Raw genomic sequence first — 15,293 nt, forward strand, 5'->3', positions numbered from 1 at the left:
CAATGCTTTGATAAAATTTTTCCTGCTACTGTGGGCAACTGCTAAACACGTTGCTTTAATATTCCTATATTTACTATTCTATCTCAAAGATTCCCTATTGCCTCTCTGTTTAAGATTCCATGTTCTCCATGTGATTCTATATTTACTTTCTGTTTATAAATTCCCCATCCTTTGAGATTCTGTATTGCCTCTCCTTTTAAGATGCCCTATCTCCTCCCTGTTTCAGATGTTCTATTCTCTCTTTCAGATTTTCTATTCCTTCTCTCCTATCCTTTTTCTCAGAAGACTCCCTATTCCTTCTCTCTTTCTGATTCCCTATTCCTTCTCTTTCTGATTCCTTATTCCTTCTCTTTCTGATTCTCTATCCTTCTTTCTTTTTCCCTTTCTTGTGTCCTGTTCTTACTGCTCCTCCATGTCTGTGTTCACTCTCTTTGTTTTTCTCCATGTGTAATGATAGATCTCTCTGTGCACACATCCATATTTGAGTAAATCTTGTGAATATACTGCACTCAGTCATGACCACAGTGTGCCAGTATCAGACAGAGGTGGTTGACCAGGCTTTGGGCTATGGTGGGCCAGTATTATGAAGAAGCAAATAGATTTGGAGTACAGTGGGCCAGCATTTTAAATAAGCATGTTGATCAGGCTTTGGGCTACAGTGGGCCAGTATTAAACAGAAGAAGTTGAGAGTATAAGAGGGTAAGGTTTTAACAGAGGAGATAACATTCTGCCACAGAAACCCTACAGCAGTTCTGTCTACTCTACATTTCCACCATACACATTTCACTTCAGTGAACTGCGTAACAGCAACTTCACAGAGACAAAAGCTAACTGGCATGTGGATGACCAAACGGAAGAGACTCTTTGTCACACACAATCCCCAGATTATGTCTTAGTTCACAGTCTGTTGTAGCAGCAGTACAAATGTTGATGGCCTCCACCTTGGTACCCAAATGCTTCACCTCACTACTGGCTACTTTTCTGTAACCTTTCTGAGGTAAGATAAATCTCCTTACCAAAGATACATCTTGCTAAATTTGCTGTTGCAAATAATTAAAAATGGTTTCCAATACCTCATACACATACCACAGCACATAATCTAGGCAAGCTACACAGTTTCAAACATCACCAGACACTTGATTCATTAGTCACTGGAAAGTAGCAGGTGCATTACAGAGGCTGAAAGGCATAATAGTATATTTGGATATATGTGAAGCTTGCTGGGTAATTGGCACTTGTCAATAACATTTCAGTAATCCTAGCTTTGTTATAAACATTGAAGCCCTCCAACATAATCAACATAATCTTCCATTTGTGTAGAGGGAATGAGTCTGGATTAGTTATAGCATTCACTTTTGTAAAGTCAGTGCATAGTGAGTACTATCTGGCTGTGGAATAAGCAGACAAGGAATTACCAAGAACTAAAACTAGTCACAGAAAGGCCATGTTTAACTGATTGATCAGCCAGTGACTGGAATCAGCATGATTAGCCATATTCAGCCATTACCAGTGGCTGGCTTATAACATTTATAAATTTTGTTTTATAATGTTGTGCCCATGTTTATGTTAAGATGTAAGAAGTTTCCATTAAAAGAAATGTTTAACAAAAATATGTTTATAATTGTAAAATCAGAAATGAGAATCAGTCAAATAATTACTTACTTCTCTGTCTTGCTTTATGACTGTGTATTTGGCTGGGTTTACTTAGTTTGGATAATAACTTAGGAATGGATAATTTAGTGGGATGATGGATACCGATATCAATGTGTAAGCGAGGTGTAAGCGAGAATATCAGAAAACAAAAAGGGACATCTGGAGATTGACAGATTCAGGAGGGCATTCATTTGGGGACATGACGTAACCACAGGAGGAGGTGGTGACCTAGTGACAGGTGAGGCTTTAAAAGGTTTATGTGAGTCTTTCTTTATCAGTCAGGAGTTACATGACACTTATTTGGCCAGACATTGTGGTAAACAACATGAGGGGAATTCCCTCATTCCAGTTCCTTCCAACATCCAAACAAAACATTTGCAATGTTTTGTTGAATGTTTGATGACAATGCTTGAGAGTGCCCCAAGACTCAGAGTGATACGCACTTGAAACATGATGTTTTATGTTAAGTTCCTGCATTACCTGTGTGAACAACCATGACATGAAATTAGAACCCTGGTCTGGCTGGCAGCCCAAAAGAAGTAGAACATAACTAAACTTCACTAAAGCCTTAATCACAACGTTGGAATGTGAGGCTCAAAATGATATAGTCCCTGGGAACCTAGTAGCACAACACATCAGTGTAAGCAAGAAACTATTCCCAAAGTGAGATTTTTGGCAAAGGTCCCACACAGTCAGCTACCATTCATTCAAATGGCTCACTCATTATCTAAATGGGTCGCACTGGGGTAAGCTGATTATGTTTCGCCTCAACCTTACAAGTATAGCATATGCAATAGTGCTGGGCTATTTCTCACTTGACTATAGGCCAGAAGAAATACTGCAACACATGCTGAACTTTGAGTTGCTCACGTGCCGACTGAGGGCGTCATTAAAGTAGCGGCTTGCTCAAAGTTGTTGACAAAGATGCTTGCCAGTTGTTGTGGGCATGTCCCTTATTCTAGGTAATGACCTCCCTGATGATTTTCCCAGAAGCTGCTTCCAAACAGCTGGGGACAGTGTGCCATCTTATTTCCTTTCCCCAATTTTTCTTTTAAATCATACTTGTTAGAGATTATACTTTTTTTGATTAAAGATTATCCTTTCTGCATTCCTTCCACTATTGATATTGAACCTTTTCTCTGTCTTAATTTTTATTTATTATTATTATTATTATTATGTAAGGTGACCTTGAGTGTCAGAAAGGTGCCATCAAATAAAATGTATTATTATTATTATTATTAAGTCATGAAGTCTGTTGCAGACTTTCAACTGCTTAGAAATCAGACCCTACCATTGCACGGTGTTTAGAGGCTGCTGGAGATTCCTGTGGCCACTGTGTGGTGATGATGTTTTGATGAGGATATGTTCTCCTTTGGTTATGTTGACATTTTTCAGATTGTTGTTCCTCTGCCACTCAGATCTCAGGTTTTGTCTTTTGTTCTCATTTACCCCTGATCTGGACATCTAGGTGTACACAAGATGCATCAGAAATTCATGGATCAAAATATCTTCTCCAAGAGAGGTGAAACCATCGAAAATGAGAGACTATGCAGTATTGTTGTCCAGTAAAATCTGTATAGGTCATTTATCACTAAACCAACAAAGACGGTGAAAGGCTTCCAAAGAGGCTTCATTGCAGGCTGTACTAGACAAGATTCACTTGGCCCATCAGAGCAGCGCCAGTCTTAACTTTGTGAACATTCTTACACTTTAACGTGAGCTATTAAATGCCTGTGTTCAGGGAAGTAAAAACATTAATACAATTCAATTTCATTTTCAGAGGGCTTGTTGGGCCTTTTTCTGGATCCATGAGGTCTTATGTGCTAACTGAGGAGTGTTAAAGGCTGTATTGTCAGTCAAAACAAACCTCAGCTAACACAGATGTATGTGAACATGTTGAATATTTCAGTTGAGGTAACTTTCTGTGGAGTTCTTAAACTGGGAAGAACAAGCTCCCTTGTTAGGAGTGATTTAGATCAGGTTAAACTTGACTATGCCACCTGGGGAATTTCATCCCACATACAGTGTTTCAGATTTTAAGATGCAGCAAACAGTGAAGAGCGAGGTCAGTCAGAGGAAGGGACACCCGCTTCCTGGCAGAACTCTTAAACAACCGTTTCAGCAGTAAGACCCACAGTAATATGACCCAGACAACAAGGGAAGCATGAACTAAACCCAGACTGTTCCGACAATATATATATTGGGGCTAATTGACTAGCCAGCCAACACAACAAAAGCAACTCTGACCATGGTGGCCATCAAGTCCAAAATTGATTGATAGCCCAATTACTGCTCTTCCTGTTACAAAACAACAAAGGTTCTGTCTATGCGCTTCTGTGTTGTGTTGTTCAGTGTTGTGCTAATCGCTGAAATACTGGAAAATAAACTGTCTACCTATCTTCTTTTTCCTGAAGACAAGCACCAAATGTACACTATATTGCCAAAAGTATTCGCTCATCCATTATCGGAATCAGGTGTTCCAATCACTTCCATGGCCACAGGTATATAAAGTTAAACATGCCATGGTATATAAAGCTAGGCATGAATACTGTTTTTTACAAACATTTGTGAAAGAATGGGTCGCTCTCAGGAGCTCAGTGAATTTGTGTGGAACTGTGAAGGGAGGTAGGTAGAATGGGGATTATAGTGTGAGGTTATTTTTCAAGAGCTGGGTTTGGCCCCTTAGTTCCAGTGAAAGGAATTCTGAAAGCTTCAGCACACCAAGACATTTTGGACAATTCTATGCTCCCAACTTTGTGGGAACAGTTTGGAGCTGGCCCCTTCCTCTTCCAACATGACTGTGCACCAGTGCACAAAGCAAGGTCCATAAAAACATGGATGGCAGAGTCTGGTGTGAATGAACTTGACTGGCCTGCACTGAGTCCTGACCTCAACCTGATTGAACACCTTTGGGATGAATTAGAGTGGAGACAACCAGGCCTTTTCGTCTAACATCAATATGTGACCTCACCAATACGCTTCTGGAAGAATGGTCCAACGTCATATTTAACCCTATGGATTAGGAATGGGATGTCACTCGTATGTGAGTCATGGAGGGTGAGTGAATACTTTTGGCAATATAGTGTATGTACAGGTTATGGCTGTCTAAAAATGTGATGTAAGTTTGCAGTGCTAACATGCAGTTTTGATATCTAGGCATACAAGGACACTGAGCAGAGAAGCTGTTTCATACTCCACTTTACTAATACTATACTAATAATACTATCCATGTCTGGTACAGTTACACCATGCTGTCTTTGTATAATTCAAGAAATGTATTTCAGTTGATGATACAAATGCTGAAATATCATTAGTGAAGAATTCTCAGATTAAATTATCCAGCAGTCTTTCTCACCTTGTACAATCAAGGCTAAGGAATGGCCCAAATCCCATTAGTTCCAGTCTAGTATTTCTTCATATAAAATCACGTTTGCCATCTAAGCATCTGGACCTGATTTTAGAGCCAGGAGAAAAAAAGAGTGTGATGGTGTGTTGCGTGATGATGCAAAAAAACAACCATTATGAGACCATCCTGTGTCATTCAGGAGATTTGACCTTCATGAGCATTGTCCATTAAAATGCTCTGGAGGGAAGGTTTTACACCGCACCATATTCTAATGGGCTTCAACGTACACACATTTGCAGTCACATATAAAAGGTGATAGACCCAGAAGCTAACCAGTATGTAAAGAGCCAAGGACCTTTGTTAAATGTGTTTTTAAATATGTCTTTGTTTAATGAACACGTTTATTAGGAGGTAAATAGGGCCATATATTTCCCAACTGGCTGGTCCTTTGTTGGCCAGGAGGGCAGCTGGTTTTTCAGGTGTTGTGTAGCTGTTTTATCTGCAGCTTCACATTATCACCCAAGATGTTTCATTCATATTTAGTTTTTTTTTTTTTTTTTAGTCTCATGTGTTCTCATAATCGCAGTCAAATCATAAGATTCAATTTTGCCCTTGTAAATGGCCATTTGAATGGGCTAGGGCTCCCATTGAAGTTTTTAATTACTGTTAATTATGATTTGCATGACACTTTTCAGTGAGCACCCCCTGAAGCACTGGCCCCATAATTACACATGTAAATGCCTAGTAAGCTGATGAGAACATGAGAATAGCCGTTTGCTGAAGACAGCAAGTGATAAAACCTAGAGGATGAAGAGGCTGGCAGGCAATGCTGGCTTCCCCTTATCAGACACCAGGCTATGATTATGCAGGTTGAATCAGTGTCTCTGTATGTTGGCATGATAGTGGTAATTGAAATGGAAGCAATTACTGTAAACTGAAATGACCTTACTGAGATATCGCAAGATTTAGTGGCTTGTTATTGTCATAAAGGGAGCTTAGAAGGGCATTCAAGAGCATCTTGTGGTGTTCACATAGTCCAGTCCAGTCTGCACAGATCCTGTGAGATGTTGTCTTGTGGTCATAGTTACACTGCTTACTGCTTACACTGCTCCTCAAAGCCCCCAAACACACACACACACACACACACACACACACACACACACACACACACACACACACACACACACACACACACACACACACACACACACACACAAACAATAACCAATGATGTCATCGCAAATGGAGGGGACATAAGGTACTGAATGTAGTGGTGTTACAAATCATGATGTATGTGAGAATTATTCTTTACTTGTTTTTTTTTTATATGGGTCTTTCCACCATCTTTTCTTTAATTGCAGCTCACTGAAAGATTTGATTTCTCTTGTGTTTTCATTTTTAGGTCCAACAAAATAACCTTTTGACACTGTAGCTTCTTGCCTATTTGCTCCTGGACCAAAGGTGTGATCCAAGGAGCTTTTAAGCCCTTTTTGCAGAGGGCCTGCATCACTCTGCACTAACCTCCACTTCCTCTGACTCTGTTACTGTAGCACTACACACAAAGCACAGGCTGCGTGCTCATGAATAGCTTCACGCAACCTCAGCGTCATGTTCAACTCAGTGTTTGTAGAACTAGAGCGACTCCTCTTCTTGTGAGCTGCTATGATACGCCGTCTCCACGTTTTAGTCTCCTTAATGTGTCGTACCACATGTGACACGTTGGTTTTATGTCACCGAGGGATGTGACTTTGTGCGGCGCACTGGTTTTTTGTTTTTGTGCCTTACACGTTCTTTTGTCTGATCGGCATTACGACTGTATGTTTGAATGAGAGTGATGTCCACTGGAAATGAGGAACCCACATCTTGTGCAGTGATTTATGAGCAGACGTAGCCTATATTTCCATCTATCAATTAGTTATACAGACGAATTCAGACATACACACTTACACACACACCCAGATTAATGTTCCACTTTGCATGTAGATATTTCTCATGTCTGGCAGCTGATCCAGCAGAGCGATGTAATCTGGCTTAAACAAATGAGAGAGATGTAATGATAATCCTGGTTTGTTTCAATAGCGGTAAACTCTTTCTTAGTTAGGCATATCAAATTCATATTGATGTAAATAGGTGTCCGTGTTAAAATGTTGTGAAATAATGCTGCATGCACAAAATCTATACTTCACACATGACACTTTTAGACCCTCGTATAAGATCCTCCTGCTGTGTGTAGTTAAACACACACTTGTATTGGAACAAAACTGTAGTTGTTATAATAAACTCTGCCAGCACAGCAGCGCATATTAATAAATGTGTCACAAATCAATTACCACGTTATGATAAACAAAACACTTCAATTAAAATGGTAAATATTGATTCAGTGTTACTTTGATAGGGGAGAAATGAAGCCACCGCTGCCCTGTAACAATATTTCACTGCTGAGGTATTGACTGATATGCCTCATTGACTCCAATTACTAATCCTTTAAAACTAAATAAGTTACTCCTGCAGTCGTTTTCTCCTGTGAACAGCAGCACCAAAAATTTTATCTTCATTTCCCTCCAGTGTCTAAATTACCTCTCCTAACTAATTCATCAGGCCCAGTGTTGGCATCTCAGGCCATTACCTCCCGTATGCTAAATGGTTCACATCAGTGTTTGATTAGCATTGCTAACAGAGGACTTCCTCGCTTGTGTCTCAATGGCTGGTGTGTTTATGCCAAGTGGCACGGTTAAGAGGTGACAGCAGATAAATTGGTCTCCACTGAGATAACCATTTCTGAAAGCCAGAGGCTGATTTGATGACGGTCATTAGCTAGCCCATTGGTAGCCCAAATTGATCATGTTGTCTCTGAGGCGAGAGACATCCTGCTTATGACCCAGTATGAGACATGGTGATTTGAACATACCATCCTGATGTCTGTGTCCTCACGAGGACGTGTTTATGCATCCATGAAGTGCTGTCTCAGTGCCATGAAACATACGTACATACATATATATATATTCTGCTCTGTGGATGTGTGTGGAAAACAGACAGAATAAAAAAAAAGACCATGGAATTGCTTGTGAGAAAGTGAGTCAGAGGTCATTGCTTTCAAGTTCTGTTCTTTGACTCTGAAGAAAGTACTGTAGAAGAATGCAGACGCTTAATGGAACACGGTTCCTCTGGTCCAGTGGGAGTGTGGAGGAGTGTGAGATGGGGAGTGAGAGCTCCTACTTTGTCCACTTTTCTCACTCCGGGGCCTGGCAGTAGGTCTAGCCACACAAAGACAGCCCTGTCACAGGATGTGAGGCCTGCTGTTACAGTACAGTAGGTCAGTGTCTCAGATCCTGTCTCTTGCCATCAGCCTACTAAACTCAGTCAGGCTCCTGTCTCCGTGTCTCCTTTATCTCCCCGCCTGTGCGCTGTGCATTCACATCTTTTTCAGGACATGGCTGATGAGCCCAGCTCCCCTGAGAGGCCGTCAGAGGGCCACTGTCCTCCTTACCCATAAGCCCGCAGGTCCCCTTTTTCCCGCTCTCTCCCCTGGCACTCGTCTCTGTTCCTGCGGCGTCGACACACCTGCCCTTCTACTCGACTGCCTTTGCCATGGTCTGTGCATTCGCATGTCCTTTATGCTGCATTAATCTTTTCTTCCATTTTCCCTTTCTTCCCATTTTCCTCTTTGTGTGCTTCCTCTATTTTTCTTCATTTGTTTAATAGTCCACACAGTTCTTATCTGGTTGTTCGAATGCTGAGGCTGATTCTCATTTTCTCTGGTGCTCTTCTCCGTTCCTCTTACCTTTATTTGCAGCTCTCATCCTATAATCTCTGTCCACCTTAGACACATGGTCCACCTTAGACTCTCTGTCCACCTTAGACACATGGTCCACCTTAGACTCTCTGTCCACCTTACACCCTCTGTCCACCTTCGACTCTCTGTCCACCTTAGACACATGGTCCACCTTAGACCCTCTGTCCACCTTAGACTCTCTGTCCACCTTATACCCTCTGTCCACCTTAGACTCTCTGTCCACCTTACACCCTCTGTCCACCTTAGACTCTCTGTCCAGCTCCTTTGTGGGACTCTCCATGAGTTTCATATGATGGAAACAGTCCTGCAGGCCCTCTTAGATCTAGAGGGGGGGCTGCAGACCTTTGTTTTACTAATGGCTCCTTCATCACAGGGCTCTCACATCTGCACACAGCTTCCCTTTAATGCCCTTTATTCCAAATTAAAGCAGTAGCCACTACCATCCATCATGGGTAGACCTAACCTTTATCAGAGGAGATGACTGTCGCAGACACAAATACAAGTGTGTGAAATGCACGCACGCACGCATGCATACAGAGATGGAGAAGGGAGCACCACGTACAGAGGGACTTATATAGATAGCTCTGAGGAACGGGAAGATCTACTGATGAGACCTGCCTGTCATTGTCATTTTAGCTTTCCATTACATTCCTGTATCAGACAGAATGTGTTATTTTTGTCTTCTGAACAGCCATTACAATAATCTTTCACATCAGAGTTCCTTTTCATTGTAAGTTTTTTGTTTTTTTAAAGGCGTTAGTACTCTGATTTAAGAAAGGCACTTTTACTTAAGTGCCTTGTCTGTGATACATTTTATGCAAATTGTGCACAATGGAGAATAGGCAAATTGCACTGACTACTTTGCAAGTGGAATTGCAGTGTTAAAAGCACAACTAAGTGGCTTTGTCTGTCGGGATAATTGCAAATGTGGTGACGCACAACAGTGGAATTACAGAAGTAATGTAGCGTTGCATATTCCATTATAATGACTATCATCACAAGTCTGTCCAATGTAAAGTAGAAGACGGAGAAAGGTAGATACAGATTCTAATGCATCGGTGAGTGTGTTCCAGTGTTGTGGGTGAATGTGTTCCAGTGTTGTGGGTGAGTGTGTTCCGGTGAGTGTGTTCCAGTGTTGTGGGTGAGTGTGTTCCAGTGTTGTGGGTGAGTGTTCCAGTGATGTGGGTGAGTGTGTTCCAGTGTTGTGGGTGAGTGTGTTCCAGTGATGTGGGTGAGTGTGTTCCAGTGATGTGGGTGAGTGTGTTCCAGTGTTGTGAGTGAGTGTTCCAGTGATGTGGGTGAGTGTGTTCCAGTGATGTGGGTGAGTGTTCCAGTGCTGTGGGTGAGTGTTCCAGTGATGTGGGTGAGTGTGTTCCAGTGATGTGGGTGAGTGTGTTCCAGTGCTGTGGGTGAGTGTGTTCCAGTGATGTGGGTGAGTGTGTTCCAGTGCTGTGGGTGAGTGTGTTCCAGTGATGTGGGTGAGTGTTCCAGTGCTGTGGATGAGTGTGTTCCAGTGTTGTGGGTGAGTGTGTTCCAGTGATGTGGGTAAGTGTGTTCCAGTGTTGTGGGTGAGTGTGTTCCAGTTCTGTGGGTGAGTGTGTTCCAGTGATGTGGGTGAGTGTGTTCCAGTGATGTGGGTGAGTGTTCCAGTGCTGTGGGTGAGTGTGTTCCAGTGCTGTGGGTGAGTGTGTTCCAGTGATGTGGGTGAGTGTGTTCCAGTGTTGTAGGTGAGTGTGTTCCAGTGATGTGGGTGAGTGTGTTCCAGTGATGTGGGTGAGTGTGTTCCAGTGTTGTGGGTGAGTGTGTTCCAGTGATGTGGGTGAGTGTGTTCCAGTGATGTGGGTGAGTGTGTTCCAGTGTTGTGGGTGAGTGTGTTCCAGTGTTGTGGGTGAGTGTGTTCCAGTGATGTGGGTGAGTGTGTTCCAGTGATGTGGGTGAGTGTTCCAGTGCTGTGGGTGAGTGTTCCAGTGCTGTGGGTGAGTGTGTTCCAGTGATGTGGGTGAGTGTGTTCCAGTGATGTGGGTGAGTGTGTTCCAGTGTTGTGGGTGAGTGTGTTCCAGTGTTGTGGGTGAGTGTGTTCCAGTGATGTGGGTGAGTGTGTTCCAGTGATGTGGGTGAGTGTGTTCCAGTGTTGTGGGTGAGTGTGTTCCAGTGATGTGGGTGAGTGTGTTCCAGTGATGTGGGTGAGTGTGTTCCAGTGTTGTGGGTGAGTGTGTTCCAGTGTTGTGGGTGAGTGTGTTCCAGTGATGTGGGTGAGTGTGTTCCAGTGATGTGGGTGAGTGTGTTCCAGTGTTGTGGGTGAGTGTGTTCCAGTGATGTGGGTGAGTGTGTTCCAGTGATGTGGGTGAGTGTGTTCCAGTGTTGAGGGTGAGTGTGTTCCAGTACTGTGGGTGAGTGTGTTTCAGTGATGTGGGTGAGTGTGTTCCAGTGATGTGGGTAAGTGTGTTCCAGTGTTGTGGGTGAGTGTGTTCCAGTGTTGTGGGTGAGTGTGTTCCAGTGATGTGGGTGAGTGTGTTCCAGTGTTGTGGGTGAGTGTGTTCCAGTGTTGTGGGTGAGTGTGTTCCAGTGATGTGGGTAAGTGTGTTCCAGTGATGTGGGTAAGTGTGTTCCAGTGTTGTGGGTGAGTGTGTTCCAGTGTTGTGGGTGAGTGTGTTCCAGTAATGTGGGTGAGTGTGTTCCAGTGTTGTGGGTGAGTGTGTTCCAGTGATGTGGGTGAGGAGATTCTTGTGTTGTGGGTGTGTGTTGGTGGTGAATATGGTATATTGTATTTAGTGGTGGGCCGTTAACGGCGTTCGTTAATTTGATACTCTTATCGGGCGATATAAAAATTATCGCAGTTAATCTATTCTTAAAGTTGGGTTGGGAACTGGGTCAAAATGGGTAAGCAAACTATGATGACTTTCAACTTGATAGTTTAGCTCGGCTGTATTCCTAACCAAATTGCACAGTAGGGGCGAGAATGAGTTTTTAAACCTGTGAATTACAAATCGTACGTGTTTTTACATGGATGCAGCCACGAAGTCGCCAGGTTTGCTTCATGGAAAATTCTTTTTTAGGAACGTAAAGTGTTACCGGATCGGAGCTCGGAGCGGTCATTTTCTGCATGGTCCTAGCGCTAGATTCGTCGCTATTTAAATATTTATTTTTAACCGTTTGTAAGGAATGCCACCTGATCTCCACCTAACCAGCCTCACCTGACGCTCATCACCACACCCCCTGTATCTCTACTTAAACGCCCACATTCACAAACGCCCTGGTCTAATGCACTGTCACGTTGACGACCCCGGCCCCTCCCTTTTGTGCGTGTGTCAACGTTGTCTACGTGCTTTGTCTGCGTCAGTGGATATCCGTGGTTAGGGTTTTGTCGTGTGATTAATAAGTCTCACCTGTGAATCGTCTCGTGATCACGTGGGGATAATGTGGTTTGTCTATTTAATGTGCGCTCGCGCAGTGTCCTGTGCTCGTCGTTGTCTAAGTCTGCACGTTGTGTGATTATTCTGTGTTGCTCGTGCGCTATTGCGCAACCGTTATTTGTTATTAAAAGTGACGTTTGCCACGAAAGCAAGGATTCCCGTGTCTCGTCCTTCGCCCTGCCCGTACGTCACATGCACCCTCTGTATTAAGAAACCCTATCTCAAAAACTGACTTTTAGTAATTACTTGGGTAGCACGCATATGAGCCATTTTAATATAGATTAATCTAGATTAAAGTAGATAATGTAGATTTTGAAGTAGATAATAGTATCATTGTATCTGTGTGTTGCAGTTCTGTGGGTGATTTTGTTTCAATGGTTTGGGCGATTTTGTTTCAGTACTGTTAGTATTTTACAGTGCTATGAGCAAGTATGTTGCAGTGCTATGTGTCAGTATATTGTTGTGGTGTTTTGAGGGGGAATATGTCTTATAATTGTAGCATTTTTTGCACATTTCATTATTCCTGCTTGACAGACAACAAAGAACCCAGAGAAGAAAACTCAACCCCCCAGTAATGACAGAACACCATCATACAGCATCTTCACAGCATCATCACTGTGTTTCAGCCCACTGCTCATACCTATTCTGTCTTTTATTGTTAATTCCCCCTGTTTTAAATGCCCCACAATGGGAGCAGATAAGAAATTGCTTGTGTTTACAAGCACAGTGTTCAGCGAGCTAACTGCAATGGTTTAGGATTGTAAAAGGTAGTAGATGGTTCATAAATAATGAAGAAAGCCATTTTAAAGAAGCTTGGGTTTGATTCCTTTATGACACCCCTGTGTGCTTCCTAATGATCAGCTTAATGAGGTGAGTGCAAGAGTTCAATTCATTGTCCAAATCAATAGGACTTTTTTCCCCTTCTCAGTTTTTATAGTTTTAGTAGTAATCTCTGGAAACTTGTGCACTCTACTACATTTCTGACAATTCATGTGTGTGTGTGTGTGTGTGTGTGTGTGTGTGTGTGTGTGTGAAAGAGAGAGAGAATCAGAATTGTAGTGAAGTGCACAAGTTTCCAGATAAAAAGGATATTTCTGAGGTCCTCCTAGGAACCAGTTTGTGTATGGAAACAGTATATTAATCATAACAACAACTTCATAGGGTTCTAATGTTACTGGGAAGTAAATCAGTTGTCAAAGCAAACAGATTAATTTATTAATACGATTAATACTTACTAATTAACATATATATATATATATATATATATATATATATATATATATATATATATATATAGAGAGAGAGAGAGAGAGAGACCATGTTAAAAGTAATTGCATTACATTGTACACAATGTCATATAATATGTATATATACAGTACAAGTACTGTATATATATATATATATATGAGATATATGAGAAGGAGAAGATTTGTGGTAAGTAACTTAGGTGCAGTAGGCCTGCAGCCGATCTAAATGAACCGATCTAAATGTGCTACGTTTGCATTTATTAACACAACCACTGAAATTACATATGTTTATAAAGACATTGTGTGGAATGCATTGTAATGTAATGCAGTCAGTGCTATATAATGATGATTTAAGCATGAAGTGAATATTAAACACATTGCTCTTCGGTTTGAGCAGTGATGATTTTGCATTTCACATGTTTTGGTTGTGGAGCAAGACAGCACCCCTACAAACCTATATATTGCACACAGCATAACTTACCCCCCCCTCCCCCCCATCAATATATTATACACACACCATAACATAACCCTCCCTACATACTTATATTATACACACAGCACAACCTCCCCCATATCACTTGTCTACATTATACACACAGAATAACACCCCCACCCCATTTTAAACCGAATGTGCACAGAGAGAAAATAACAGCAAGCTTTACATATAAAGCTTGTAGATTTGAATGTTGTCTTAAATGTGAAGTATGCTTTCACCCTATTATTGATGAGGGCAATTTTTGTTTCAGCTTCAGGTTTTCATCAGGATCACTCAAAAGAGGGTTTGAATCACTTTCATTGGCTGTTTTAAGAGTAAGAGATTTCAAACCAACCACTTTGCATACTCAGCAACTAGTGTTACTTGTGTCCTCCTGCTGTGGTTAATAATGCAAACCTCCCAATGAGGCCTGGCTGTGTTAGCATGGGATTGCAACATTCACCTGTTCCTCCGTGGGGAATACAGTGGGGATATGGAACACTTCCTCTGCTTTACCCGAAAACTACCTGTAATTCGCAGATCAAATCTGCAATATTCCTCTGTAACTGCCATCACATTGCATCATTCCATTATTGTGCTAGCATGAAGCAAAATTAAATTAAATAAAGTAATTTGAACCATATTTGCTCATTTGTGCAAGAGAAGGTCTGATTTCTTTTATCATTAGGTATCTTTGGGAAATATTTTGTGGAAGAACTAGATTAAGGATTCAGTCTTGGTGAAATTAAAGTGATTCTCATTATCCTTTATGAGAGGAACAGGCACACTGACAATTAATCATCTTTTACAAACTGCATTTTTTACATTTAAAACCACATAGCATAATAAATAGGCATACATTGGTACATCACATCATTTAAAAAATAATTAAAATGCAAAGTTAAATCAACATTGTGAACATGGGTAATGTTATGTGGGAAGTATGGAAGTGCACATTAGACTCTTGCTCATAATGATACATTTCTGCACATTGGAGACAAAGTAAATATAATTTTAAAAGGTCAAAAAAATATTATGAAATGAAACTCCTGACAAACATCAGCTCTGCTCATTCACAACGTTTGTTTGAAAATGAAATCATAGTTATCATCGCCTTTTGTGTTACCATAACATGCATCACATACAGCTCGGGGCCATCATAATCATGTGTTCTTCCGTGGTGCCAGAGACCCTGTGTAATAGAGATGTCCACGTTTACCGCATTCATGGACCACGTTATTTTCTTTCTTCCCAGGTTCCTTGTTTACATGGCAGATGAGCTCCAGACAGACTTGAGCTATTGTCTGCCTGTCCTGCATGCAGTACCCAGATGCACTCATCCAAAGGCTGATTACTATTATCTCTT

The sequence above is a fragment of the Brachyhypopomus gauderio genome, chromosome 17, assembly GCF_052324685.1.
Source record: "Brachyhypopomus gauderio isolate BG-103 chromosome 17, BGAUD_0.2, whole genome shotgun sequence".
In the NCBI taxonomy this organism is placed as follows: domain Eukaryota; kingdom Metazoa; phylum Chordata; class Actinopteri; order Gymnotiformes; family Hypopomidae; genus Brachyhypopomus; species Brachyhypopomus gauderio.